Here is a 14,949-nt window from a genome sequence, read left to right as displayed (position 1 = left end):
TGTTGTCTTGATAGGAGCACTGTTGTGGAGTCGTCATGTTGCGTATGCCCTTGTGAGTACCTGATATCATGTTATACCTTGGGTTGCTTATGATGGGTTGTGAAGACTTAGTTTTGTGGATGCTCTAGTGGATCTTTGTATATGCTTCTATTATGTTCAGTTGGATCCTTTCCTATTCAAGGATCATTTATGTATTTATTTGACCGATGTGGTCGTATGTATTATTGGTTATGTTCGCCTTGATGGCAGGATTGTAAATGATGTGACCTTATGTATTCTTCCCTATTATTTAATGATCAGAGGGGTCTTACAGTTGAGAAGACTCGAAGATGTAGTCCTTTAGGGGTGAACTCTGATATCAATTTGGTGTTATGTGATGCTTATGTTCTTATGTTTCCTTTTTAGTTTTAGCATGTATGTATGGCATTATGTTAGAATGTATAAAGTGGATTAGATGAAATTAATCTTAAATGCATGTGGCTAGTCATCTTATTAAATGCAGTGATTTGGATCATGGAGGATTGTAGATTCAAATAATGGAATGTATTCAATTATTGATAATGTAATTAAAGTATGCTTGGAAAAAAATCATTAGTTTATGATGAAATTTAAGCACACTTTGAAATTAGATGCATGGCTTAAGTTTTAATGAAAGTTTGAACGTGTAAAGCGGAAAATCGTGATCGAGCCCTAGTTGCTCTCCCCTCTTCCAACTCCGAGGAGAGAGAAGGGAGATTCACTAGGGTTGATGGTTTTCACTTAGGGGAGAGACTTTACATTCAAAAGAGTGGTTGAAACCCACAAGATCCAATCCCGCACAATGCAAGATTGGATGCTAAATGTGTTTCAAGGGTTAAGAAAGCAAGGCTACCCTCTTTTGTAAAGAATGTTGATAGAAGATTTAAGCTAGGAACGCATAGAAAGTGACAAAGATTCGCTTATAAACTGAGATAGGGATATAGTATGAAGCTGCGGACCTGGAATTAGTAGTAAAATGTCGATACGGCGCTGTCCTACAAATTTGAGCAAAAGTTGTCAGGACGATGGCGCCCGAGCGCCACGGTCCTCTGAAAAATCCGCGAAACGAAGGGAGATCGGTTTGTCTCTGCACAAGGATTCCAGATCTTCAATTTCAGCCGCGTACCTACAACCTACACACAGCAAAGCGAAGACGATTGGGGGGTTAGGGATTAGGGGTTTGCCTTTAGGTCAAACCCCGGTTTTGGAATTAACCAAGAAATGAGCAAGTGCTGTAAATGTATGTAATGTAAAACAAGTACTAATACCTTGTTGTAAGGATGTTTGTATCCTTATGTGCGAAGGTATAGATGTTGTATGTTGTAGTAGTATGTAGTAAGTGATCTCCTCTTCAACGGTTGAATCCTTGTCTTGAATGCAACACTTAGCCTTGAATGGAGACTTAGAAGGAATGCTTGAATGCTTGAATGCTTGAATGCTTGAATGTTTGAATCTTGCTTTCGCCTTTTTTCCATCTACCCAAATGAGAGAGGAAAATGTAGTTTATATACTTGTCATTTAGGGCTGATAGACTGATTTTCCCAACCTTAGGCCGACCAGGAAAGTTAATTTCCAATTTGCAAACATAAAGACCCGAAGTCCAAAAGAGACCGGGCCCAAAATAGGACCCAGGGACCAGGGCGCTGGGCGCCATGGTCCTGGGGACCAGGGCGCTGGGTGCTCTGGTCCCACCTCCCGGGATAGCAGGGTGCAAGAAAATGCAGTTTTCAGTGTCATAATCAGGTTTCGGGGTCTCCATTCAGGTTGCGTGTTGCATCGCCATCGTGAAGACCGAAATGCAGTCGAAATTGCAAGTGTCGCAATTTTAGGACGCTACATTTAGCCCCCACTTTAGCGGGAGTATGTATGCTCATACTTCCGGTAAAGTACAAGGAAACAACATTGAAAAACTTTCACCATGTCAAGGAGGCAAGACACACCAAGCCCCCAGTGGACTAAGGATCTTATGACTTCGATTGACAAAGTAAAAGGGAAGATCACGAGGGAGAACCATGACTGTCAGTAGTAAGGTTCGCTCACTATGAGTCATGCAAGAAAGATATCAAAAATTTTCAAGGCAAAGCTAAATTTGTCGAGAAATTTTCAAGTATCTTGAAAAGATATGAACGGGATGTATGCCCCCCTACGTTAAAGCGATCGCACATGCCTCACCGGGGGTGATTGCTTTAAGGTAGTGATACATATAAAAATGAGAAGGGAGAGGAGCACGTTATCATAAGGATTTAGCCCCCAAGTGTGAGATAAACCCAAGGATAATAGACACAAAACACAAAGCATGAGGTGACTTCGCTTTCCTTGGGGTCAGTATGCTGTATGATAATTCATGTATATCATATATATGTATGCATAATTGTTCTTCATTCCCCAATCAAGGAAGGTCACCTAGAAGAAGGGAACACATGTGTCTTTTGAGTCAACATGAGAGAGATCGAGAGATCTCAATGCTTTGCATCGTCCTCAAGTAGACAACACTAAGGACAACAAATAGAAGAATGAAAATAACATATAGAAGAAGTAACAAAAGAGAGGAGGAGAGAATCTGCTATGCTAATGTAACTAGTCTAGCACGTCATCTACCCCCCGATCTTGCTGATCAATGTTTCGGGAAGGTAGGGAACACGCTAGAGGAGGAACATCCAACACAGCAGATGGAGCTATCACAAGATCCAAACAAGGGCTATGTTCATGTTCCGAGCCACATTGTTCTTGTCTAGGAGCTAGGATAAGTGCTTTAGAAAATTCATTAGATAAATGGTTATCAATATCAACAAGTTCATATTCACTATCAGAAGCAAGAGGAGAAGTAGCATTTTCATCATGAATAACATTTTCATCTATATCATCATCAAGATTTATAAAAATAGGATCTTTAACTCGCACAGGATCAAGACCATCATGCATCTTATGTTTAGGAGATTTAGGCTTAATGTCCGGCTGAGGAGAAAATGGAATAATGCTTGTTGAAGGTGTTTTTGGGGATTGCAAAGTTTGAGAAGCAGCTGCCTGAGCTCTAAGATGACGCTTTCGCCGGCGTTCACGTGCAGAACGATTACGTCTAGTCTTAGTAGGAAGATTAGGAGATTGAGGAGGAGGAATGTTCTCATCCTTATCACTTGGGTGTTTAGGTTGTGGTCTCTTAGGCTGGATAATAGGAGAAGAAGAAGGTCTCTTCTCTCTATAGAAGGAAGGAGGAGGAACTGCTCCATACAAAGGAGGAATATTTGGTTTAGGAAGGAGACCAAGTCCATCATGACGAGGAGGTAAAGGTCTACTCTTAGGAAGTTTATTAGATATAGACATAGTCACATCCATAGGGATGGGTTGGGAATCTTCTTGAGGAAAGACATTAGTTTTATCTTTCAAAGGAAGAACTTCCTTCTCAAGAATGATAGGAATGTCAAGTTTGGGTGTTCTAGGTTCACTTAGAGATAAGATCATATCTGTTTTCCACTTTTGATAAGATTTGAAAAGATGATCACTTCGCGGAGGAAGAGATTGGAATTGTTTAGGCCAAAAGTAATCAAGAGGAACACTAGAGGTTCTTTCAGCTGGTTTAAAGAGACTATGATTGATAGTAACAACTTCACCATTATGGGGAAATTTCACACACTTATGAATAGGAGAAGCAATAGCTTTCATGGAAGATAGCCAAGGATAGCCAAGCTTCACACGAAATTGTTCGGAAGATGGAATAATAGCAAAGTTCACATCAAGGGATTTGTTATGGACCTCAATAGGCAATGTAATAGAACCAATTGCAGGAGAAGAAAATGCATCAAATAGTTTCACAATCACATCTGTTTTGTCATATATCACTTGATTTAATTACAAAGTAAAAAGAAATTCTTCAGTAATAACATTAACCATGCACGAAGGATCAATAAGCACTCCACGGCAAGGTGTATTCTTGACTTTTGCAACTATGTATAAAGGACCATCAGGTGCTCTAATGGTTTCACTACAATCAAATGTGATGGAAGGTTCTTTAGGGTTTTCTTGCTACTCTACAAAGTTAATCACATTCGGAGTCATAGACACAAGACCATCAGATGAGAGAGAGGAATCATTAGCCTCAATTGCATTAGAGGTATGAGAAGTATGAGAACGTAATGGATCAGTAAAAATCTGAAGATTTTGGTTAGGAGGAGCTACAGATGTGTTTCTTTTATCATTCACTCCAGAAACAGAAATAGTATTGTTATCAATCAAATCTTGAATTTTACCCTTTAAAGAAAAACATTTTTCAGTATCATGCCCAGGCTGAAGATGAAATTGACAAAAAGCTTTGTTATCAAAATAAGGTGAAGTAATCTTTGCAGGATCAATTTGTCTTATAGGAGGAAGAGTAAGCACATTTTGTTCCAATAACTTATTCATAATACTATGCAATGATTCATTCAAAGGAGTATACTTTCTTTCTTTCTTGAAAAATTTAGAAATAGGAGGCACACCTGATGCTGCATTCACATTGTTGTTGATGATGTTTTCATTGAATTTGATGGAATCTCTGTTCGGTTTAAACTTCCCAAATGGTTGTTGACTGCTATCACCCTTATCACTCGGAGCCATAGGATGTGATTGTTCCATTTGACTCACAGTCAGTTGATAATTGTGAAGAGTTGCACACAACTATTGGAAAGAAGTAAACTCAGAAAATAGAAGTTTTTCTCGAATATCTTTTTGTAAATTAGAAATAAAGATTCTTTGAATATCATTGTCAGGCACTGGAAAAGAAATTTGAGCATACAAATGCTTATATCTACCAATGAAATCAGTCACTTTTTCTTTAACACCTTGTTTACAATGCATTAAATCAATCAAAGTAACTTTAGGACTTATATTGTTTTGAAATTGTTGAATGAAAGCATTTGCAAGTTGTTCGAAAGAAGTAATAGAATAAGAAGGCAACGAGCAATACCATTGTAGGGCTTTGTCTCTTAATGTTCTAGTGAATAGTTTTGCAAGCAACCTTTGGTCATAAGCAAAATCAGTACATATTGTTTGAAAGGTCTTAACATGTGTTAGAGGATCACCCTGACCATTATAAAGCTCCAAATGCAGAATTTCAACATGTTTAGGGGGAATAGCTCGGACAATGTCAAGAGAAAGTGGGCTCGCAACATCAAATGTGGGCACACTAAACTTAGATTGATTCATAGAGGCAATTTGTTGCTGTAAAGAAGAGACAGTTTGTGCAAGATTGTTAATGGTCGCTTCAGTCGAAGAATTCATATTAGATGTGTTAGATTGTGATGGAGGTGTTATGTTATTGAAAGAAGGTAGAGAGTAAGGTGGTGGGACACTATGATAGTTAGTCATAGGAGATGATTGGACAGGACGAACACTACAAGGAGGAATGGAATGGTTAAACGAATTGCCCCCTTGCGTCATGTTCATTTGTGGTGATATAATAGGCACACTCATTGAAGGAATGAATGAAGAAGTTGGATTGATTGAAGGAAGAGGGTTAATTGAAGAAGAGGGATTGCCCCCATGACTGGTGATCATAGGAGGAATGTCTTGTGTAGAAGTAGCCATTATGTTTGATGTAAAGGTAGGTATGCTAGCAATAGAAGTCATCAAAGGAATAGAATGATTGACTTGAGTAGGAGGTTGTGTATAACCTAAGGTTTCGGCACAACTTTTCACAGGCATCACATTTGAATCCACAATGTGTGCAATACCACGCAAAATATCAATTCCATTCTTATCACTTTGAAGCATACGTTTTAGACCCTCAATTAAAGGAAGAGCTTGACTATCGGGGTATTCTTGAGACATCCATTGTCGAAAATCGTCAAATTGGTTATCCAATTTTGAAAGTTGTTCTTCAGAAACCTCATGGAGAGCTTCTTCATCATTAGGAGGATTAGAGGAATTACCCATGTCCTCGTTAAAAAGGCTATTCAAATTAGGTTCCATCTCCTCAGTAATTAAACCTCGGAAAGACTTAATTCTACGGCTTCGTCTAACGGGAATAGTATAAGTAGGGCTTATTGTTGTAAAACTCATGCACTAGAAAGAGAGAGAAAGTTTTGAATTTAGAGGTAGCAATTTTCAGTAAAATCAGCCAATCTTCCAGATTTAAGCTGTTAAATACAATCAGGACAATCTCCCGAAATTTTGGAAAAAATGTTCGGGACCGTGGCGCTCGGAGTGCAACACGGTCCTTGCAAATTTTTTTGAAATTCGTAGGGATGAAAGTTATGATGATTTTAGAGCTAATCTGAAAAAATTGAGTGATTTTACGATCTGTAGATAGGCCAAATTAAAGTTGCAATCTCGAAATTGAACCCTACCAAGATTGTCGAAAAATGCAAAATTTGAATTTTGAAAAAGAGAGGGAAACTGAAATTTTGAATTTTATGATTTTAGAGGGAATGTCAAGAGCAATGCAAATTTTGAAATTTGAAAATTGACTCAATTTCACGCAAAATTCAATTTTGAAAGCGGAAATTAAAGTTGTTGTAATTAAGCACTTAATTTCAAAAGTCACAAATTGTAAGAATTTGAATAAAGCACTGAAATTTCGAATGAATGCAAACACACTTTTCAGATTTAGGACAGTAAGAACACAATTTTGACACAAAATTTCAATTTTGATGATTTTTGAATGTTTAGAAGCCTTAATCCAAGCAATCACAAGACCAACTTTGACTGTAATTTTGAAGGTGTTAAAATTGATAAAATCAGCCAAAATTCTGGATTTTAGCAGGAAAATACAGTAAGATCTCGCTCCCGAAATTTTGGAAAAAATGTCGGGGACGATGGCGCTCGGAGTGCACACGGTCCTCGCAACTTTTTTCCAAATTTTCAGGGATGAAAGATATTGTGATTTTATTGCGGAATCCAAAGTTACAGCTGATTTGGAAATGTTTTGATCAGTGAAATTGTCGGACAAAGGTTGAATCAAGAGGGTTTCAAAAATTAGGGTTTTGACACTTAACCACTTAATTTTCAAAATTAAAGCACAAATCTGAATTGACAATTTGTAATAGAAGGGCAGATCTGAAACAAGCATCAACAATTAAACATTTCACAAGTTTAATTACTTAAAAAGAAAATTTAGGGTTTTTATGCAATTAACCTCTAAAATTTTGCAAAAGATCAAACATGGAAATGTAATCAAGGAATCCAATTTTCAGATCTAACTATGAATAATCAGAAAGGATGTTCACGTCAGGTTCACCAAAATGTAAAGCGGAAAATCACGATCGAACCCTAGTTGCTCTCCCCTCTTCCAACTCTGAGGAGAGAGAAGGGAGATTCACTAGGGTTGATGGTTTTCACTTAGGGGAGAGACTTTACATTCAAAAGAGGGGTTGAAACCCACAAGATCCAATCCCGCACAATGCAAGATTGGATGCTAAATGTGTTTCAAGGGTTAAGAAAGCAAGGCTACCCTCTTTTGTAAAGAATGTTGATAGAAGAATTAAGCTAGGAACGCATAGAAAGTGACAAAGATTCGCTTATAAACTGAGATAGGGATATAGTATGAAGCTGCGGACCTGGAATTAGCAGTAAAATGTCGATACGGCACTGTCCTGCAAATTTGAGCAAAAGTTGTCGGGACAATGGCGCCCGAGCGCCACGATCCTCCGAAAAATCCGTGAAATGAAGGGGGATCGGTTCGTCTCTGCACAAGGATTCCAGATCTTCAATTTCAGCCGCGTACCTGCAACCTACACACAGCAAAGCGAAGACGATTGGGGGGTTAGGGATTAGGGGTTTGCCTTTAGGTCAAACCCCAGTTTTGGAATTAACCAAGAAATGAGCAAGTGCTATAAATGTATGTAATGTAAAACAAGTACTAATACCTTGTTGTAAGGATGTTTGTATCCTTATGTGCGAAGGTATAGATGTTGTATGTTGTAGTAGTATGTAGTAAGTGATCTCCTCTTCAACGGTTGAATCCTTGTCTTGAATGCAACACTTAGCCTTGAATGGAGACTTAGAAGGAATGCTTGAATGCTTGAATGCTTGAATGCTTGAATGTTTGAATCTTGCTTTCGCCTTTTTTCCATCTACCCAAATGAGAGAGGAAAATGTAGTTTATATACTTGTCATTTAGGGCTGATAGACTGATTTTCCTGACCTTAGGCCAACCAGGAAAGTTAATTTCCAATTGGCAAACATAAAGACCCGAAGTCCAAAAGAGACCGGGCCCAAAATAGGACCCAGGGACCAGGGCGCTGGGCGCCATGGTCCTGGGGACCAGGGCGCTGGGCGCTCTGGTCCCACCTCCCGGGACAGCAGGGTGCAAAGGAGGTTCAGGCCAGGGTGCAAGAAAATGCAGTTTTCAGTGTCATAATCAGGTTTTGGGGTCTCCATTCAGGTTGCATGTTGCGTCACCATCGTGAAGACCGAAATGCAGTCGAAATTGCAAGTGTCACAATTTTAGGACGCTACAGAACGTAAGATATGGTTAAATCTTATTGGATGAGCCTTATCATGTTATCTATGTTTTTATCTTACCGAAATAATTATCCTTTGTTTAAGCATTATCTTGTCATTAAGTTAATCAGCTTAATTGAATTAATTAGTGTGAGTTGAGTTAAATGTGGAATTAAGTAATCATGTTGGGAAACTCTTTAGCTGTTAGTTGAAGTCTTCCACTATGTAATCTGAACTTTGATCTCTCATTGTATCATTGTGTTGTGTTGAAATTTTTTTAAAAGAAATTATTTGCACTATATTCTTGTGTTTTAGCTTATCCCTTCGGGGTTTCCTGGTGGGGCATTACAGAATCGATAGTTGAAATGATCATAACAAAACTGGTAGCACCTATACCAGAACAAAATGTTGAACTAGTTATTCTGGTAGTATCATAAATTTCAACAGTAACTGAAGTTCAGAGGAGAGGAACAGAAAATTAGAAGACTCCTAAGTATGTTAGGTTAAATAATTCAAAAGATCATATCATTGGAGACAAGAATAAAGGAATGATGACAAGAAGAAGGTTGGCAGCTGATGAGGTATGTTTAATTTCTCAAATTGAACCGACATCAGTAATTGAAGCATGTAAAGATGAATGTTGGATAAAAGCTATGGAAGAGGAATTAGATCAGATAGAAAAGAATAATGCATGGACTTTAGTTCCCCGACCTAAAAATAAGAATGTTATTGGGACTACATGGGTTTTTAAGAATAAATTGAATGAATATGGACAAGTTGTGAAGAATAAGGCTAGATTGGTTTGTAAAGGATATTCTCAGAAGGAAGGAATTAAGTGTGATGAGACTTTTGCTCCAGTAGCTAGGATTGAAGCTGTGAGATTATTTCTTGCTTATACTACCCATAAGAACTACAAGGTTTATCAGATGGATGTTAAGTGTGCATTTCTGAATGGAGATCTTGAAGAGGATGTTTGCATTTACCAGCCTGATGGATTTTCAATTTTAGATGACAAAAGTATGGTTTGCAGGTTAAGGAAATATTTATATGGATTGAAACAAGCCCCTAGAGCTTGGTATGCAAGATTGGATAATTACCTTTTGAAGCTTGGGTTCACTAAAGGTAATGCAGATAGTAATTTAGATTATAAGATCACTGATGATGATATAATAACTATTGAAGTCTTTGTTGATGATATCATTTTTCGAGGTGAGGATAAGTTATGTATGAAATTCTCTGATAATATGAAGAATGAATTTGAGATGTCTATGATTGGGGAGATGAATTTTTTCTTAGGTTTGCAGATTAATTAGACTAATAAAGGTATTTTCATCTATCAAACTAATTATGCTAGGGAGTTGTTGAAGAAATTTGGTATGGAAAGTTCTTAACCGATTAGTACTCGTATTGTTATAAGTGATAAATTGACTAAGATAGAGGCATCAACACTGATAAATCCTACAAGGTACAAGTCTATGATTGGAGGTTTGTTACATCTGACTCAGACTAGACTGGATATAATGAATGCATTTTGTATTGTATCAAGATATCAGAGTGATCCTAGGGAGAATCATGAGAGTACGATGAAAAGGATTTTCAGGTATTTGCACAAAACAACAAAATATGGTTTGTGGTATCCTAAAGATGATGATTTTACACTATGTGCATATGCAGATGCAGATTGGGCTGGAGATGTTGATAACCAAAAGAGCACATCTAGTGGAGCTTTCTTTCTTGGAAAGAAAATTGTTTCATGGATCAGCAAGAAGCAGTCATGTACCTCTTTATCTACTCCTGAAGATGAGTATGTTGTTGCTGCTACTAACTATACACAATTTCTATGGATGAAGAAAATGTTGAAGGATATATGGGTGGATTGTAATGAACTTGTAGTTATTCACTGTGATAACTTTGCTGCTATTGACATATCAAAGAATCTGGTATTTCATTCTAAGACAAAGCACATATCTATCAAGTACAACTTTTTGAAGGAGAAGGTGGAAGAAAATGAAATCAAATTGGTTATGTGAGTACTAAAGAGCAGATTGCATATATCTTCACTAAACCTTTGCCTAAAGAATTATTTGAGTACTTCAAAGATAAATTGGGGGTTTCTGCCCCTTCGGTAGAGACCTGAGTGATGTTGATTAGCATCAGTCTCGTATGCATTTACAAAGCTACTATTCATTCTGGATTGATGTGTTACTGCTACTACTCAGGGGGAGTACTCAGCTGTGTATTTTAGTGGATTTATGATTTTTCTTTGATGTTTATGTCAAATTTTTGGCATTGATGTCAAAGCGGAGAGATATATGTGAAAAATAGAGCTTAACAGAATATTAGTCAAAGTGAGATTAGAGCTTAACAAGGATATCATTCATAGGGGGAGTTTGTTAACTTCGTTGTAATATCATCTTGTGGGAGATTGTTGGTTGTCTTCCTTTGAGGGAGACTTGTTTGGCATTTCTTGTCACTTGGATATTTTTCACATCTAGTGAACATTGCCATCAATGCCAAAGGGGGAGATTGTTGGAAAATTGGAGGATGATTATGTGTTGCATTGATGTTTTGTCATTGATGGCAACACTAGTTGTTTTGGTTGTTTACCAGTTTTCGATAGGTTCTGGTAGAGTGGTTGGATTATGATATTGATCCGGTATGCTTTGGTTTGTGGAATTGGCTTTGATCTATCATTCATGCTATTCAAATGTGTATCATGATCATTTGGTTTGGGATTTGATGACTCAGGAGCTATCATTTGTTCTAGTAAGCCTTTTGGTCATAAGTAAGGGTTTTACCAGCATAGCTTTTTTGAAGATCTTTTGATGCACTTGATAAGTGGTGATAGTGCAGCTATTAGATGGCTTTTGGGATGTTGTTGGTTAACTTTTTCATGTTCTTTTTGATAGATGGTGTTGCATTTTGCACCGGACCTAATGCTATCTTATTCTACTAGGTTATGGACTGGTTTATGTAACGTGTTGGTGGATAATCCCAATGCATTTTTGGTTGGATCTATTGTTTGGATTATGTTGTTTCGATCTTAGGCTGACTTGGTTGATCATTGGATTATGGGCTTATGTTATGAATTTATTGTATTATCTTATAGGTGGCCAACCTAATTGTTTAGGTCTCGGGTTGGTATAAATATGAGTAAGATCTCTTTGTAGATAGTGGGTTTTGGGGATATAGGATTATCTGTCTGTGAATAAGGTTGTAATCATATGCAGACATTTTGTTCGATCATAGGTGAGAAAATTGGGTTGGTGAAAGAGGTTTAAGACCTCCAGTACTAAACTTAACTAAAATTAAAGTCAGGCATAGGAGATGCTATTCTTGCAGTTCACTCTTCTTTCCGAATTGTAGTCTAGATTTATTTTATAGTCAATGAGGCTCATTTTGTGATGAGAAATGCACTCTAGGTTGTTGGCCTTCCTGCATGTGCAGGCCCCTCTTTTTATAATCACATACTTATTGCAGAAGTATTATCTAACTGTGGGTAGGCTTCCCACTGTGGTTTTTCCCTTTACTGTGTTTTCCACGTACAAATCTTTGTCTTATCTTTTGTGGATGGTTGGTAAATGTTCTGTCGTTTATATTTGTGCTTAAATGTTTTATCTATTATTCCAGTAATAAGGTTTTAATGCTTAAAGTTCTATAATCTGTTAACAACTAATTCACCCCCCCTCTCAGTTGTTCACTAGTTCTCTAAGTTGCCTAACACACTCAAGGAACATTTCATTAGTATGCAAAATAGAATGAATATACATAATAGCTCATGATACATAGAAAACTCTACGTGATATTTACAACATGATTACAAATTTTAAGTGGTGTGCAATAAAATGGATTACAAACTTCAAAAGCCCTTTGTGATATTTTAAAAATTGGATGTGTTTCACAAAATTGTTTGTACAGTTTTGTTTGACTACATTCCAAGAAATGTTTAGGATACAGTGCATGGTCTTAAAATAGCCAATTGTTAACTTTGAAATATCTTACATTTCCAAGTGATATTCTAGAGTTAGAGTACTAAAATTGTTGAATTGCATCGTTTATATTAATGATTAGCTTCTTCTTAGCACATGGAATCCTACCATGAAAATACCAAGTATCATTTTCAAGATGATAATCTAGTCTTGATTTTCTTGCAAGTGCTCTAAACAATGTTTTATAATTTAGGTTCAAATCAACATAAGTTTGTCTCAATAAATGAGCCTTTGTTAATTGATATCTTACTAATGAGGTTGTAATTATTCTATGAGAACCTCCCTTATCTTTTTCTTTACTATTCTTTCCAATAAAATTGAGATATTAAAAATATTTTTAACAATATTACTTTTTTGACTTTTTGTTTGCACGAATCTTCATTTTAGCTAGTAAATGTGTGTCTTTAGCAATTGTACAAAAGTTGGAATTGTTATGTTAATTTCATTTTGCAAAAATAATCATTGAAAATGTTTATAACCCACAATTGAATAGCTTGTGTTGACCTGTTTTTTTCAATATTTTCAATTATGTTCTCATCAACTCCAAGTAACCAATTTGGGGTTCTTGAATGTTTTGGATCTGAAATTTTTTTTCTTCAGGACAAAGATCTTCTCTTCTCATGTAATTTAGTGATACATAAGGTTCAATTGTTTTTTTTTCAATGTTATCAAAATTTTCATTTGGAATTTTAATTTCATCTTCACTCTCAATGGTATTTTGGGTTGAGAAGAACCTTCACCATGAAGAGTATTTGACATACCTTTTCTTTGATTCCTTTTCCTCATTTTATCTTTTTCTCTAATAGCTTCAATTTTCTCTGGTGTTAATTTTCTCCTCCTTTTGTTCTTATGTTGACTATTTCTCCCCATTATACCTGTGTGGGGGAAAAAGTGACACTAAGCAAACATGCCCTAATCTCACTTTCAACCACACACTTGTGGAATACGAAAGAGCCTAGAGGTATCAAACAATTGGCTACTTCTTCTTGTGGAAGAGAGAGCCACGGGCTACCTATTAGGATTTCTATTCCTTTGTTGTAATTGAAAGATAGAATGATGCAAGTTCAATTCCTAACCCTAAAATGCAAGTGTGAACTAATGACAAGATTGCAGAATTGAACTTAAACAATGGAAAGCTATAAACACAAGGACAAGACAAGAATGTAAATGTGTAGCCGGAGTCAAAATCTGAGTGAAAATGTTCGGGACGGGGGTGCAGGCGCCACTGTCCTAATTCTGCCCCTGAAACTGCTCCGAAAACTGCTGTTTTGCACTCTGGAAAAGTTGTCAAAAATGCTGAAAATGTTGTCTGTCAGGAGGACCAGGGCGCCCAGCGCCCCTGTCCTGGCAGGACCAGGGTGCCCCACACCCCTGTCCTGGTCTTTTTCTCTGCAATTTGGTGTGGAGTGCTATCTTGACCTGCTTTTCCCGGATCTGTCACCTGCGGCGTCGTCTAAATCCCGAAATCTGCACTTATATCTGAAAAGGTGTTTGGGCGGCTATATAGGGTTTTGCCTTAGTCAAACCCCCGCTTCGGTGATTTCCACCTCCACGAATAGCCAAGTTGTATTGTAAAATTTATTGTGTGTGCAGACCTAGTGTGTGCGCAAGGTCCTTAAATGCAAGAAAGCAAACTAGAGCAACCTAGAAAGTAAACCCTAATTGCTTGTAAATGATAATGTAAATGCTCTAAATCAAGATGCAAAGTGATCTAAAGCATGAATAAAGGATATATTTTCAGCTTATGCAAAGACATGAAAACAACATGAAATCATACCCAACCCTCAAGGGAGGAGTACAAGCCAATCTTCAGTCGGTAATCTCCTATTGTTCTTAAATGTCTCCCAAGCCCTAAATGAATGAAATTGATGAATGCTTGATGGATGGATGTTGAATGTTATTGAAGTCTTCAAAGATCTGCTCTTTTGATGCATAGAAGGTCCCTGAAAACCAAATTCTGGTCCTTTCAAATGAAGAAAGAGAGCTCTTATATATGAAACCCTAGGTCTTAATTTCAACTTTTGGCCGACCTAGAGATTGAATATCCCGCCAATTTCTTGGGGTTAAGCTTTATTTTATGATTGGATCGCGCTCCTAAAATTTCGGGAAAAATGTTCGGGACCATGTTGCACTCCGGGCGCCATGGTCCCGACAACTTTTCACCAAATTTTCAGGGCCGTCGGATATGATGATTTTAGAGAGAATCCCGAAGTTACAGCTGATTTCGAGATGTTTTGACCCCCGAAATCAAGCCCCCAAGTTCAAAATAGGACCTAATTAGGGTTTTTGATTAAATGATGTATTGGAAGAATAAAATGAAAGGGGTACACTTTAATGAAAGGGCCCAACTTTATGATGTGGGAGATGATGAAATAGAACCTTAGACCTAATTAATTTGACTAATTAAGTGCTAAAGGGGAAATGCAATGCAAAATGCAAAATGCGCCAAGGCGGGTGCTAAACTAGGTGTGAAATTGTACAACCCTAGCAAGTGCGTACAATTTACGACGCTACATTTAGCCCCCAC

This window comes from Cryptomeria japonica, chromosome 4 (genome assembly GCF_030272615.1).
Source record: "Cryptomeria japonica chromosome 4, Sugi_1.0, whole genome shotgun sequence".
NCBI lineage: Eukaryota > Viridiplantae > Streptophyta > Pinopsida > Cupressales > Cupressaceae > Cryptomeria > Cryptomeria japonica.
Note: the sequence above shows the minus strand (reverse complement) of the source record.